Source organism: Neopsephotus bourkii, unplaced genomic scaffold (genome assembly GCF_033783945.1).
Source record: "Neopsephotus bourkii isolate Nb327-2 ecotype Australia unplaced genomic scaffold, CSIRO-AGI_Nbou_v1 NB_1433, whole genome shotgun sequence".
NCBI lineage: Eukaryota > Metazoa > Chordata > Aves > Psittaciformes > Psittacidae > Neopsephotus > Neopsephotus bourkii.
The window spans coordinates 4,832,285-4,846,465 of NW_026901910.1; the positions used below are offsets into that span (position 1 = coordinate 4,832,285).

General features: G+C 44.1%; 1 protein-coding gene across 1 annotated transcript in view; it reads right to left on the reverse strand.

Moving 5' to 3' along the window:
* ZBTB44 (zinc finger and BTB domain containing 44) overlaps nucleotides 1–14,181 on the reverse strand; it is a 398,215-nt gene that overhangs the window by 47,770 nt on the left and 336,264 nt on the right. The window lies entirely within an intron of this gene.

The following is a 14,181-nucleotide window of genomic DNA, read 5'->3' on the forward strand; positions in this document are numbered from 1 at the left end:
AGGTTAGCAAAGTCCAAGTAACATTTACATCACAAAGAAGTTGTTTTCACAAACTTCCATGCACATTCCCTGCGGACCTTATGGCCGCTGACAGATGGCTCCGTTCTGCTTCCTGTGCTATTCCCCTTTCAGAGTGCTGAGCTGTGATCACAGCACTCCCATGAAGTCTCTCTCCCCCTTGGCGTGTAGTTTGCCATCTCCACTGTATCCTAAGATCCTGTAAAGAACATCCTCCAGCCTACCACACATAGGAAGAAACTACACCAAACCGATGAGTTTGTCACCGTCCTGCAGGCAGTAAACAGGTTTTCAACATTCATCATGCATAGATACACACGAGAAAATTTACTTTGGTTCTCCTGAATACCATCAGAGAAGTGTCCTTTGGCAAACCCAAAGTCCTAATGGGAAAGTAAGGGGGGGAAAGTGTGTTTCATGTCCCCCCAGAAGCCATGCAGCTGTATTTAAGCTTATTTAAATGTATGGTCTCCGTAAGCAAACCCAGCCCTCACTGAAGCACTTTGACAAGGGCATTTCATAGAGGTAAGAAAGCCTCTTAAAGTTGTCCTGTCTGGTTTAAGCATCTCACTGATGACCTGGATTGCCTCCCCCTCCTGCATTATCCCGCACTTCTGACACACTGAAGCAACCACTTCCCCACGTTCCAAAAACTAGTTTTAAGAAGCAAATATCTAACTGACAAATCCAGGTAGATTTTTCCCATTGGAATCTCTTAATCTTCACAAAGCTTCATGGAAGTAGAAAGCACTTTTCTCTGTTGTGTGCACCTCACACCATGAAGAACTTAGTAATCTGCAGTACATGCTTCTTACTATTTACATTAAATACATGAAAAAAGGATCAACATTTAGCATCCTACAACAAGATTATCAAGCCACAGATCTGGGACAGAGTAGAAACACAGGAAACTGGTGGAGGATGGACCTTCACTTCCAAGAAACAGTAGAGGAGAAGGGAAGAAACAGGGAGGAGGAACATTTGTTGCTTGCTCTCTACATGAATGTTCAGGAGGTGAGTGATTACTCAGAGCAGTGGGACACATTCTGACACGCTGTTTTCATGGGGATGTGCAGCCACATTTCATTCAGGCTGCTCCCAATGAGACGGGAGAAGACAAAAGTGGAATCAGAGCACAAGGAAAAGTCTCAAGCTATTTGTACACACACAATGTTTCATTCTGCAAAACTGCAGCATCTGCTAAAGAAATGGGACTAATACAAGCTAGAAAGATGCAAACAAGCTTAGCATATGCAGGCCATTCTGCACACACACACACACACACACACACTGTATATTTCAAGTCTTTTATCACTTCTCTTTTCTATAAGGGGAATACTTCAAGTATTTGTTGAAAAAGCAGTAATAGAATCATAGAATAGTTTGGGTTGGAAAGGACCTTAAGATCATCAAGTTCCAACCACCCTGCCATGGGCAGGGACACCTCACACTAAACCATCTCACCCAAGGCTTCGTCCAACCTGGTCTTGAACACTGCCAGGGATGGAGCATTCACAGCTTCCCTGGGCAAACCATTCCAGTGCCTCACCACCCTAACAGGAAAGAATTTCCTCCTTATATCCAATCTAAACTTCCCCTGTTTCAGTTTTAACCTGTTACCCCTTGTCCTGTCACTATAGTCCCTAATGAAGAGTCTATCCCCAGCATCCCTGTAGGCCCCCTTCAGATACTGGAAGGCTGCTATGAGGTCTCCACGCAGCCTTCACTTCTCCAAGCTGAACAGCCCCAACTTTCTCAGCCTGTCTTCATACAGGATGTGCTCCAGTCCCCTGATCACCCTTGTGGCCTCTTCTGGACTTGTTCCAACAGTTCCATGTCCTTTTTATGTTGAGGACACCAGAACTGTACACAATACTCCAATATAAAACCAAACCAATAATACCATCAATGCAATCCTTACAGAGGACCAGCTGGAAGGCAGCAAACCTGACAGCAGAATCCATGCTATCAGGAGTCACCCCTGGAAAACTCCAGTGCATTTCTTCTCCCTGGAAAGCCTTTTTATGTCAACATCTCCCACCAGCACCCAAAGGCAAGATGTATCTTGCAGAAGCTCCACTGCCTTCAAGCTACTTCTGCACAGGTTTTAAGGTAACAGTTTGCTCCATATTATTTTTGCCACTCTTCCATTAGAAACCAGCTCAATGAAAAAAATGTCCCCTCTGATGTCATTTCTGCATCCTCACCCATTACTCACTTTCCAACACTTGTTATTCCTGAGGAGAACTAAGATGATTTGGAAAGATGTTCCACTAGACATCGCAGAGAGCAGTTTTTACAGCCTAGTAGCTAGCCTGGCATCCGTCTCCATCCTCTAGGAAGGTGAAAGAAACCTAACACCTTGAGGGCTCCAGCTAAGAGTGCTGGTTGCCACTGAGAACCTCAGCCCTTGGAACACTACAGTCCATTTACAACAGAAAAACCAACAAACAATCACAACCAGATGGGACAAACAGAAGCAAAGGCAAGTGTAAATGGGTTTGGCTAGGACAAGGAAGATTTCTACAAGTGCTTAATAGAGTTAAATGTTTCAAAAAGAGAAACTCACTTGCCTGGAAGTTCAGCCCCCGAGGTGGTAAATAGCACCGTATGTCACTCCATATGTCAGTCAGCAAACAACCTTCCCAATCAGCTTTCAAAAAGCACTCTCCAGAGCTACATGCCATCCACATTTCCCCACACAAAGAGGAACTACCTTACTTGAAGCAGTAAGTCACACACTGTTCAAAGGTTCATGCTTTCAAAGGTCAAGCAGAGGAGTCCACAGTGCCTGAGCTCAGGGGCTAGAAGGTCTCAGTGTGTTCTGCAGAGTCTTCTCTGCCATTTCCACATGCACAATATTCTATGATTCTATTGCCCCTTGAGTCAGCCTAAATCACTGCATTTCTAACAAATTAAACACAGGCATTTAAATCACTTCACAGATCCTTCCTCTGAATGCATGTACCAAGCAATGAGGAGCTCCTGAACCACAGCAGGGAAGGCTGAGAAGACCTTCACCCAAACAAAGCTGGAAGCACCATGCTGTCAGCAAGCTCTTGTGAGCTGACAAGGTCAGCAGGTTAAGTGTAACAGGGTTTGCTGGCACTGCTTACAGCATTCTGCTGACTTAGCTGTTGGTACTGAGGAATCCTTCAAACCTGTTTAACAGGTTCTCAGCTTTCTCCTTCACAAACCAGGCCCACATTCATTCCTCATGCAAACCGGTGCAACCGCCAGCAGGAATTACAGTGCCTTATGCCAAAGACGGAGCTCATTATAAAAACACTCATTAGTTTGAGGCATCCCAGTTTATGACAAACTATTTGGAGTTTAGAAAGTGTTAAACACTGGTTATTTCAGAATCTAACACAGCTGTGTATGTGTTAGAGATGTATGTCTGCATTCCTTGTGATGGCTTGCATTTTGAGTCCCTTCGGTTACACTGATTCACAAACACTCCATCCTCTTGTCTGTGAGAAAAACACACGCTCAGCAAAGCTTTGCTGTTCTCCAGACTCTGGCCACACAGGGTTACGTAGAGAGACCACCACCTTCAGATGATCATTTCTGCTGAACCACTTCTCCAGAGGAGTTGAACAGTCTCGGGTTTTGCCATTCTTACTTCATTCTCCAAGTGCAAGCTTTCAGACAGGAATGTGCTCTCTAAATCTGGTTTAGAACTCAAATCACCAATTACCCAGGAAAAAACCTTGAAAATCAGCACTAATGCCTCTTCTTCTCCTGATTTTAAACTTTATAAATAATCAGGAAGATTAGAGAAGGCAGATGGTGAGATGCTATCTATTTATTATGTGTCCTACAGAATCTGAAAGTACCCTTCTACTTGCCTCTCCTGCAACACCAAAGCTGTGCCCCAGGTTTTGTGCACTGCCGTTCTGCATACCTGCTCCCACACACTGTGCACAACACACACACACACACACACACACACACACACACACAAACCTTCAGCACTTGGCACTTACAGGAGTATTCAAAAGGGAAATTCCAACATGCATATGCATAAGTTAACACTCAGATGGAAATCCAAAATGACACAAGGAATTTAGGACTCCATTCCTTTATGTATTCAAATTTGGGGGAATTGGAACACCTAAAAGAGAAGCAAGGCAGCCTTCCTGAACCAGCCACAGCAGGGATTTCTGAGCCACTGTCCCAGCAAGCACTGATGCTATGGCCTTCAGCAAACCCTCCAACATCTCCATGTTAAGGAGTTCCTTCCCCAAAAGAGCAGGGAGCATGTGTGAGTCTCCCAAAAGCCTGTTATGAAGATTAATTAAGGTCTGAGCAGTGCTTTGAAGATCAAAAGTGCTGTGCTGTTATTTATTATTAAAGAACAACAAAGTGCATTCTTGTTGTCTATAATTCAACTTCATAGGGAAACCAGTGAAGGGGCACATGTGCTCCCTGCCACAACAAGCTCTGATTTGAATAACAGCATTTTTAGTCACCAAAACCCCATCAGTAAATCTATACTCATCCCTTTGATATATTTTAAGGCCTTAAGGAATATAACCAATATAATTTCTCCTCTGATTCTTTTCCAAGATAAGCTTTTCCTATCAGATATATCTGACTCCGTTCAGCAATGCCTTTTATCCTATACAGAGCCCTCGGATTACTAACACTAGACCTAGTTTAAAGTGCTTTGCTAAATCTGAAATTCAATACCTATTTTGGACATTTCCAGACAAAAAGAGGAGAGGGGCAGCATGGCACGGGGAGTAATCTTGGGGGGGGGAGGAGGAAATCACAATTACTTTAGAGCTCAGGGGTTTCCCAGTCAGAAAATGGCTCATCTACATGGCAACGTATTTCACAAAGCTGCCCAATACTGAAAACACACAGAAATACTATCTTGCACAGTGTAGCAAGAGATGAAGCTCCCCAGCATACCAGTGCTGAGATGTAACAGTGCAACTACTGAAGGAAAACAAGAATACAAGCTGTTGGACCTACAGGGTAGTGAGCACTAATAACTGGTGTAACCTCAACAGCTACTACCACCCTTATACCTTAAAGGCATTGCTAAAGGGTCCAGTATCTGCGAGCTGCTGAGCACCTCTCCAGCGTGTCAGCCAGTGTCACCTCTGCACAGGAAATACTTATGTGTTACTGGGTAACTTTTTGGCTCTGTTCCCATCACCTTAGTTTGCACTCATGGAATTCTTCAACTCTGCAGCACACTCTTCTTACAAACACAGATACCAGATTGTGAACTTCTGTACTTTTCAGGCTGCTTTCAGGAGAAAGTTAGGTTATATTTAGCAGCCATATGGCAGCCCTCCTCCACACACATTTGCTGGAGATAAGAACTGACAAATTAAGTTTTCTCAAACACTGATCTATATGGCTTAATTTCCAATTTTAATCTTCGAAATCAACTGTGGTTGGATTTTTCAACCTGGCATTTGGCGAACAGGAAATGCAAAGGGTACCTATAGCAAATGATGCAGGCAAGGAAAAGTTTTCTTGGCATCTAGGTGGAAACACTCAGGAAGCTCCTACGCTGTACTCCAGACAGCTAAATTCTCCCCTAAATCAATACAATATGGCTACATTAACTAAATAGCCAAGGATGTATCGGCTTCTTTGTATTGCTTTGTGTATGGATGACTGGAAGTATTAGGTAATGAACACTCCCTATAGTGAAATCCTTAAAACATGATAGGTTACTGGGGTAGCTCAAGTTGCTGTGCAACCTTCCAAAGGAGGAAAAAGCATGGAGCCAACCAACCAGGACACTGTAAACAACTTCTAAGATACAAGGCTAAGCACCATGGGGTTTTACCATGCTCCTGGGAGCCAGGTTCATATGCTGCCTGGAAGACAGGAAGCTGATTTTCCCTACAGCCCAGCCTCATGTCAGAGAATCTGCAGCCAAAGGTTAGGAAGAGGACAAGCTGGAAGAAGCAAGAGAAGACATTTGAGAAATGCTGTCATTTGGACAGCTGAAAAGGCAGGCTGAACACACAAAACCTTCACTGATTCCATGGACCCCTTAGGAAAAAGGGCCAAAATGGGCACTAAAGGCCCATAAACAATTTAACATTCCAAGAAACCGTTTTCCTTTCTAGCAGCAAGAAGAATCATGCTTGAAATACTCTCAACTAAACCATGCCCAGTTGCTACTCCCCTTGCTGGTAGCTAGAGCCTTTCCAATCCTCTCTGTGCTTCTGGGGATGAGGAACCCACAGGCCACCCCAAGCAATGCTCTCAAGGTGGGTGCAGCCCCTCTGAACTGCCAGGGAGAGTCCTCTCTCCACAGAGGCTGAACCAAGCCAAGAAGAACACCAGATGCCAGAACTCCCAATTCAGTCCCTGAGAGACCATGTAGGGTAAGCCCTGCCTTTCCCTTCCACCCAACCAGTTCCAGAGCAGCACAGAGTATTTCTTCAGCAACAGAAAGAAAGACAGGCATGAACACTACATGCATGCCTGAGCACACTTATGAGCTGCATGTACAGGCTGAGAAAGATAAATGAACAACCCTGTTGTTTCCAGCTGGTGGGTTATGTTCATTACTCAAAGAAAAACACTCACTACTGTGGTTTCTCTCCCTCAGCACGAAGCATATTTGAGAGTACATTCTTTGAGTACAGCCCATCCTATCTTTAAGGCTTGTAGAATTCAGGTTAGATCTAAGGCAGAAGCTCTTCCCTGTGAGGGTGCTCCGGCGCTGGCACAGGGTGCCCAGAGAAGCTGTGGCTGCTCCATCCCTGGCAGTGCTCAAGGCCAGGTTGGACACAGGGGCTTGGAGCAAGCTGCTCCAGTGGAAAGGGTCCCTGCCTATGGCAGGGGGATGGAACTGGATGAGCTTTAAGGTGTCTTCAACCCAAACCAGTTTGTGGGTCTATGATTCTACGATACGGCAGAAATCACTGCCTGAAGCAGAACCTTCCAGCTGGACAACCCACTGGAGATAGAACCCTCAACAAGCCACCCATCACATCTTGCAGAGAATAACCATTTCTTCAGCACACTGATTATTCCCTCCCATCTTTCCTTGGTGAGCTAGCTAGCACAGACTGACAAAGTTAGACCACCAGCAGGAAGCACGGAAACAAATTGCTTCATAGGCCTGAATTATTTGCACAGAACATAGGAGAGAGAACAAAATGTTGAAGGATGCAATCAACCATTAAGATTTCCCTCCCCTCCCCCAACCCCCGCTCCCCCCCAAAAAATAATCAGACACAAAAGCACACATACTCATTTGTTCCAAGCTTGCCTCAGTGAAAACTAACTGATAGAATAACCACTCCTGCACGTACTTATCAAGCTGGGGAAGAATAAGAAAGAAACTCTTCCAATTAACTAACTACTTTCTGCTTTACTTGCAGTAGTTGAACACTGATGTAGAAAGACATAGGGAAAAGCAGATCTCTAGTCTTCTGGCAGTTTTTCCCATTCCTGAACAATTCCTCCTTCAGCTGCACAGCCAGAGAGGTTCAAAGGTCCCCACAGCCTTTGTTCTCCATTCCAGAGTACTTACAAACCAACTTTTGTTCCTGTTTCTTCAGTGAAACAAGCTGCAGCAGTTACCAATGAGTGAACTTGCTGTCTAAAGCTTGCCTTGTGCATCATTCATCTCAAGGGCTATGGAATCTCATTTACGCTTTCAAGAAGAAATGATCAGAACTTGTTCTGACATCAAAATCACCTACTGCTTATTATATCAAGCTCCACAGCATATACAGTATTTCACACTCCTGCACATACAGAGAAGCAAGGAATGATCAATATACTCTAGTTTACAGATTGTATAAAAGACATCTTTTTGGTTTATCTGAAAATAAAGTTACAACTATTGGTCATTCATTTGGTCATTCAAGTCCAGAGGAGGCCATGAGGATGATCAGGGGCTGGAGCACCTCCTGTATAAAGACAGGTTGAGAAAGCTGGGGCTGTTGATAAGCTGCATGGAGGGCTTGGGGCAGCTGCCAGTGTCTGCAGGGACATACAAGGATGCTGGAGAAGGGCTCTGCATCAGGGACTGGAGTGACAGGACAAGGGGTGATGGGTTCAAACTGAAACAGGGGAAGTTCGGGTTAGATATAAGGAGATGTAAGACAATAGATATAAGGGTTGGAACTGGATGAGCTTTAAGATCCCTTCCAACACAAACCATTTTATGCTTCTATGATTTGGGAGTTTATAATAAAATTCTACATTGTAGTGCAAAAGTGGTATCTGTCAGCACTGTTTTAAATAACACGCACATACATACGCACTTGAAGCAAACAGTGAAACCCAAAGAGGGATTTTTTTCCTGTTTGTATCCCACCTGGAGTATACAGAAAGCAGCTACAAAATACATTCACATTCCATGAAAGGATGATCTGGAAACTGCTGGTAAAGCTTGTAAAGATTCTATCAGCTGCTAGGTAAATGTGGGGAGGAAAACAAGCCAGGTGTGTTACTGAGCAGGAGAAGTGGCTTTTTGAATGAAGCTTTAATTTAGCCTTTTAAAACTTACATTTTTATTTATCATTTTAAAAGATTGGTTGCTCCTTACAGGTGGGAACTGACTCTTTAGAGATGCTTCTTGTCAAACACCCAACACTAAAGATATCAGCTAAACCGAAATCTAATGAAAACATTCATGGATCATATCAAGGAATAAAGGTGAACGATCCCAGTGAATACTCTAAGGCTCCTGCAACAGTTAAAATTAGGCTGAAACAGAGGTTGTCCAGTTATGTTCTTCTTCATAACAGCCCCACTTATGACCATAGTGAAGCTGGTTAGAATATGGCCAAACCAAAGTATTCTTATTTGGAAAACTTCCTTGTTTTACACTGGCATAAAACAAACTGTCCTGGGTTCAGCAGCAGCAGTCATTTTTCTCCTTCTTAGTAGCTGCTGTAGTGCTGTGGTTTTGACTTTAGCCTGAGAACACTGATAACACCCCATGGTTTTAGTTGTTACTCAGTAACGTTTATTCTCATCAAGGACTTTCAGTCTCATGCTCTGCCAGCGAGGAGGAGCACAAGAAGCTAGGAGGAGACAGTGACAGGACACCTGACCCAAACTAGCCAAAGGTGTATTCCACACCACAGCATGTTATGGCCAGTATATAAACTGGGGGCAGTTACCTGGAAGAGCTAGATTGCTGCTTGGGTCAGGCTGAGCAATTGTATTCTCTTCCCTTGTTATCTCCCTTATCATTATTATTATTGGTAGTGGTTTGTGTTATACCGTAGTCACTGGGATGTTCTTATCTCAATCCCTGGAAGTTGCATTTTCAATTCTCCTCCCCATCCCTCTGGGAGCTAGGGGGGAAAAGAGGGGAGAAGTGAGCAAACCAGCTGGGCTTAAACCACAACATGAGCCCAACCTGGGGCACGAAGCATTGAGATAACGACAGATCTGACCAGAGGGTGGCTAATCTGCTTTCAAAACACTGAACATCATTCTTTCCTTTTCACACACACCTTGAGCATTACAAAGACAGAGAGCAAGAAGTTCACCTCCCAAATGGCAGGAAACACTGGTATTGAAATTAAAAACCAAACAGCTTAACATATCAGTAGATATTTGTTTAGTCTTCAGGTGATAAATGTTTCTCAGGTAACAAAACACACAGGGGATTTAACATGGTTTTCTCTAAGAAACAAGAATTTTGGAGCCACTTTTAGGAACCTAACACCTTGCCATCAGTTATTTTTAGCAAAACTGATTATCTCAATCTGACAAAGCTGTTAGAACACCCCCATTCATCCTTGTGTCTTAGGAGCAACTTACGGGAGTAAGTCAATCTCTGTTATCCTCTCCTACAACTGGATTCCAGGGCCATGGCTGGGGGACCACTACCATGTCCATGTACCACTGAACTACAGCTTTGAATTGCACATGTGATGCCACACCAGCAAACACGTTTTTCCACCTGCTTTACCACTTTATGCTTACTAGAAAAGATGAAGCAAAACCATATTAGAAGTAACACAGGATCACTATGGAGATCTAAGGCTGCAGCTAAGTAAGTGTCCTTCCATCCAACAGACAACCTCGGGGACAGCTAAGCATTTCATTTTCCCGTGAAATCCATAGGAAGCCTGGCTCCAACCTCCTTTGGTCACAGTTTAATAAATTGATGGCAGAAATGGGCAAAACTCTCCATTCTCTGATTCTTGGAGAGTTATAATGGATATGCTAAATCAATGCTTTTCACCTGCAACCATCAAGGGACGAGATGACAAGCAAAGCACTGGGCACATCAGGAAGGGAATGGAGGGGCAGCAACTCCAGCTTCTCCATCAGCAAAAGAAACTGACGTGACAAGAGGATGAATGATTCATTGATCAGTAGTTTGCGCTGAACTATTGATTCAAGTAGGGACTTCAAGCCAAAGAAACTGACGTGACAGGAGCATGAATGAGTCACTGATCAGTAGTTTGCGCTGAACTATTGCTACAGCTGATGACTTCAAGCCACATCAACAGGACGTGCTCAGAGTTTTATCTTCGAAACCACAGCTTAAAAGACAGGAGCTGCTGAGCCATATTCTCAGCTATTGACTCAGAGATGACACTATGAACTCCAGAATTACACATGTGTAACCAAGACAGAGCCAAAGTACATCCAGGGGATAATAACAGTTAAATGTCATAACCATCACTTGACAATAGCATCTAAATAGATTCTAACTGTAAGTCTGATGGTTGTTTAATCAAAAAGCAGGATGATAACATAGGGAAGCATATACATATTTACCAAAGGGATTCCAGTAAACATGGTAGCATTGGTTTATCAGCTTAAACAATCAGCGCTTCATTAACTGCATTTAACAACTGGGTAGCAAAGTTTCTTGCCAGGTAAAATCAGATTGGAAAAGTCACCACCAGCTTAAACACGATTAACTTTCTGTGCCACTGCTAGTAAAAGCAAATCCAATTTACTAAATAGTTTAAAGGGCAGCTTTTAATTATTTTTGCACACTTCCAAAGCATGTAACACGAGAGAGACAGAAAATGTGCTATGCTGATCTACTCTGGACTCCAGCAACACAAAAAAACACTTAAAGCATAGAAAGGCTTCTTAATACCTGAACATCAAGCCCACCCTAATAACAGATTGCAGAAGCCCCCATGATGTTAGCTGGAATCTTTAAAAGGGGGAAACCCATATACAGTTGCATCACACATAATAAGACTAACCTGGGGGATTCCTTTCTCTTTGCCGTTACTCCAGTGCTTCCTATTTCTAAAACAACCTCTAGGGAACAAATATACAGCAAACAAATAAACTCTGCTGAGTACAACCAAAACATTTTACCTGGTTTTACACACTTATGAGCCCTCCCACAGAGGCTACACAACAGTCTGAAGTGTTTTACACAGCAGAAATTGAGGCAATGCACTAACACAGCAAGTCCCCATCAGAAGTAGAGGTAGGACCCAACTGAGCAGCTCATAGCTATGTCAATGGAGCGACAACTCTGCTGCCTTCCTACACTTTTTACCCAACACAAGGAAACTTTCAGTTTCCCAACTCTAATTGTCAAGCACCAATTTGTTTTCAGCTACGACATGGGCTGAAAAACAAACCAACAAGCCCAAATCAAACAAAAAGCCCCCCGAATTCATGCTGAGAAGAAACAGCTGCAACCAAACTGGCCCAGAATTGCTCCACGCCTGCTGACCCGCAGCATTACATCCTCAGGTTATGTGATTCTCCAAACTCTGGTCGGCTGGAAGACTCCATCTGCATAACAATAACTAAACCAAATGGCTTCCCTTGAGCGTCCTCAGTATGTATATCCCCTTTCTCGCATTGGCTAACAGCGCACAGCCAGCCTGTGCAAGGGATTAGCATCAGAATAGAAATCACTCTAGAAATCCACAGGCTCCCACTGACCAGACTCGGTGACCCAGACATCAAACTGACTTCTTTTCCCAAGGAAAACAGCTGTGGGCTTTAAAAGTTGACAGACCTTTCGGTTGATTTATTTCATATTAAGGTAGCAGACATCCTGAGGAGAGCTACCAGACCCAAGCAGGGAAACCAACAACTTTCAGTGAGACAGGCACAGACATCGCATGTGCTCATCTTCAAGTTCAAACCCTTGCAGGAATCTGGTGGAGGAGAATGGGTCTGTCAGGGGTCTGGAGGTGGAGAATGGGTCTCTCAGGGCCCTTATTGGCTCAGCCTTACCATGGGTGGAGGAGAATGGGTCTGGATGTGGAGGAGAATGGGTCTCCCTTATTGGCTCGGCCTTACCATGCTCATCATCAAATCCCCTGATCACGAAGCTCATAGGCTCTGCTTGTAGGAGATGCTGCTGCAGCCCACTGAAACCCAGATCCTGGAACTGGGGAGGGAGCTGGCCCTGCATGAGCACACACTGTCTGACAGAAGCCACCCACATTTACCGTGCCACGAGAGCAATTAGTCCAGGGCTTTGCAAGTAAAATGCACTCATTTTCCTGCAGCTCTTTACAGCTTCTTCCCTTTCTGCCCTAACCCTGTAATCAGCCAAAATGGTATCAAGCCAAGAGCTATGAGACAACAGCTCCTGCCTTGGTCCCAACCGCTGGAATCACACAGAACTATGCAGGTAAGAATATTGTGAGAGGAAGTGCAAACAAACATAATCCTGAAGACGCCAACATCTTCCTTGTACTTGTGGAGAGGAGGATGCAAAGGCCAAGGGAAACCATTCCATTTTTTGTCTCCTATACAAACTCTTCCAGCCATAACAATGAAAAACACCACCTATTTTTGGAAATATGTAGAATGGGTTCCTGCAAAGCACACTGAATTCTTGTATAAACATATGACAGCAGTTGACGTGTTTGGATTGAAACGGGGGAAGTTGACTGGAATCATCCCCATAGTGTGGTCTGACACTTCAGGCACAACAATGCAGTCAAACAGCAAAATGACATTTCCTTTTCAGACGTCCACAAAAGAATCAGAAGCCCAAGGGAAAATGGCCAAAGTAGCACTATTCCCCATGTTGTTAGATTCCCCCTTAACATCACCTTTTCCCTCCCTTTCCATCACAGAAAAACAGACTCTTCAGAACTGGGATGCTGATAGTTCACAACCCATCAGCAAGGCGCACAAAAGCACTGCAACATCCCAGCTACAAACCATAGGGAAAGTCCACAAGGCAAAACAATTCCCCACTGATATTTCTGCTGACCTGCCTCTGATGCTCTTTGTTTCTTTGCACACTTGACCTATATACTTGAAACAAAGCCCAGGCTATGACCACAAGCTTAAAGACTGACCACTAATTTGCTTCTGGCAATAGAGTACCATTTCTGTACATTATGCATGGTATCAATACCACATTAACCCTTTCAGGTCTGTTCTTTCCCCGAATAGTTTCATGAAAATAACTCAGTGCAAGCACAGGAACTATTTGCTTGCTCTTTTACCATGAGGAATACGTAACAATTTACTTACCAGTCAAAATAAATTGCTCACTCAAGGCTAACCTAATTTTGCAAAGCTGGAATGAAAAGACATCTGTGCAGCAGGGAAGATACCGCACAGTTCTGCACAAGCATGTGCACTGGATTTGTCCCTGTCACACAGAAAAAGGTTTCTAAACCCATACTCCAACCTCAAAACAGATACACTTTAAAGAGTCTTGGAAACTTATTCTGTTCCATGTCAAAGAGGAATGTCTGGTCACCTATGGATAATACACTTGAGGTTTATAGCATGTTTTAAGCTTTTGTTCTCTTTCCTTTCCACCCATTCCTCTGAATTCCAGTCTTACCAAAGCCAGCATGAACCAACACCACAAATTGGACACCCAAGTCCAAGCCTCTGTCCAAAGTGCTGCTTTGTGCACGATCTTGCGTGCAAAGTACTGAGGCACAACATAAAATGCCTCCTTCCCATCACCTTCACACCCCCCAGCCATCGCTCCGGTCCAGGTGGAGGTAGGAGACACGTTCACAGAGGAGAAGCAGTGTGAGGAAGGGAAACAGTGATACACACAGAACTGAGCTTAATTCAGCTTCGTCTCAAGTTGAAGCCATTGCTCGCCCAGAGCCCAGATGCGTTACGGACCGCTCCTCACTATGACCTCCCCATCACCTCCCCACTGCAATCTGGTGGGAGACAACCAACATCTCGCACATAAACCCGTATCCACACGTGTGCGCGCACACACACATC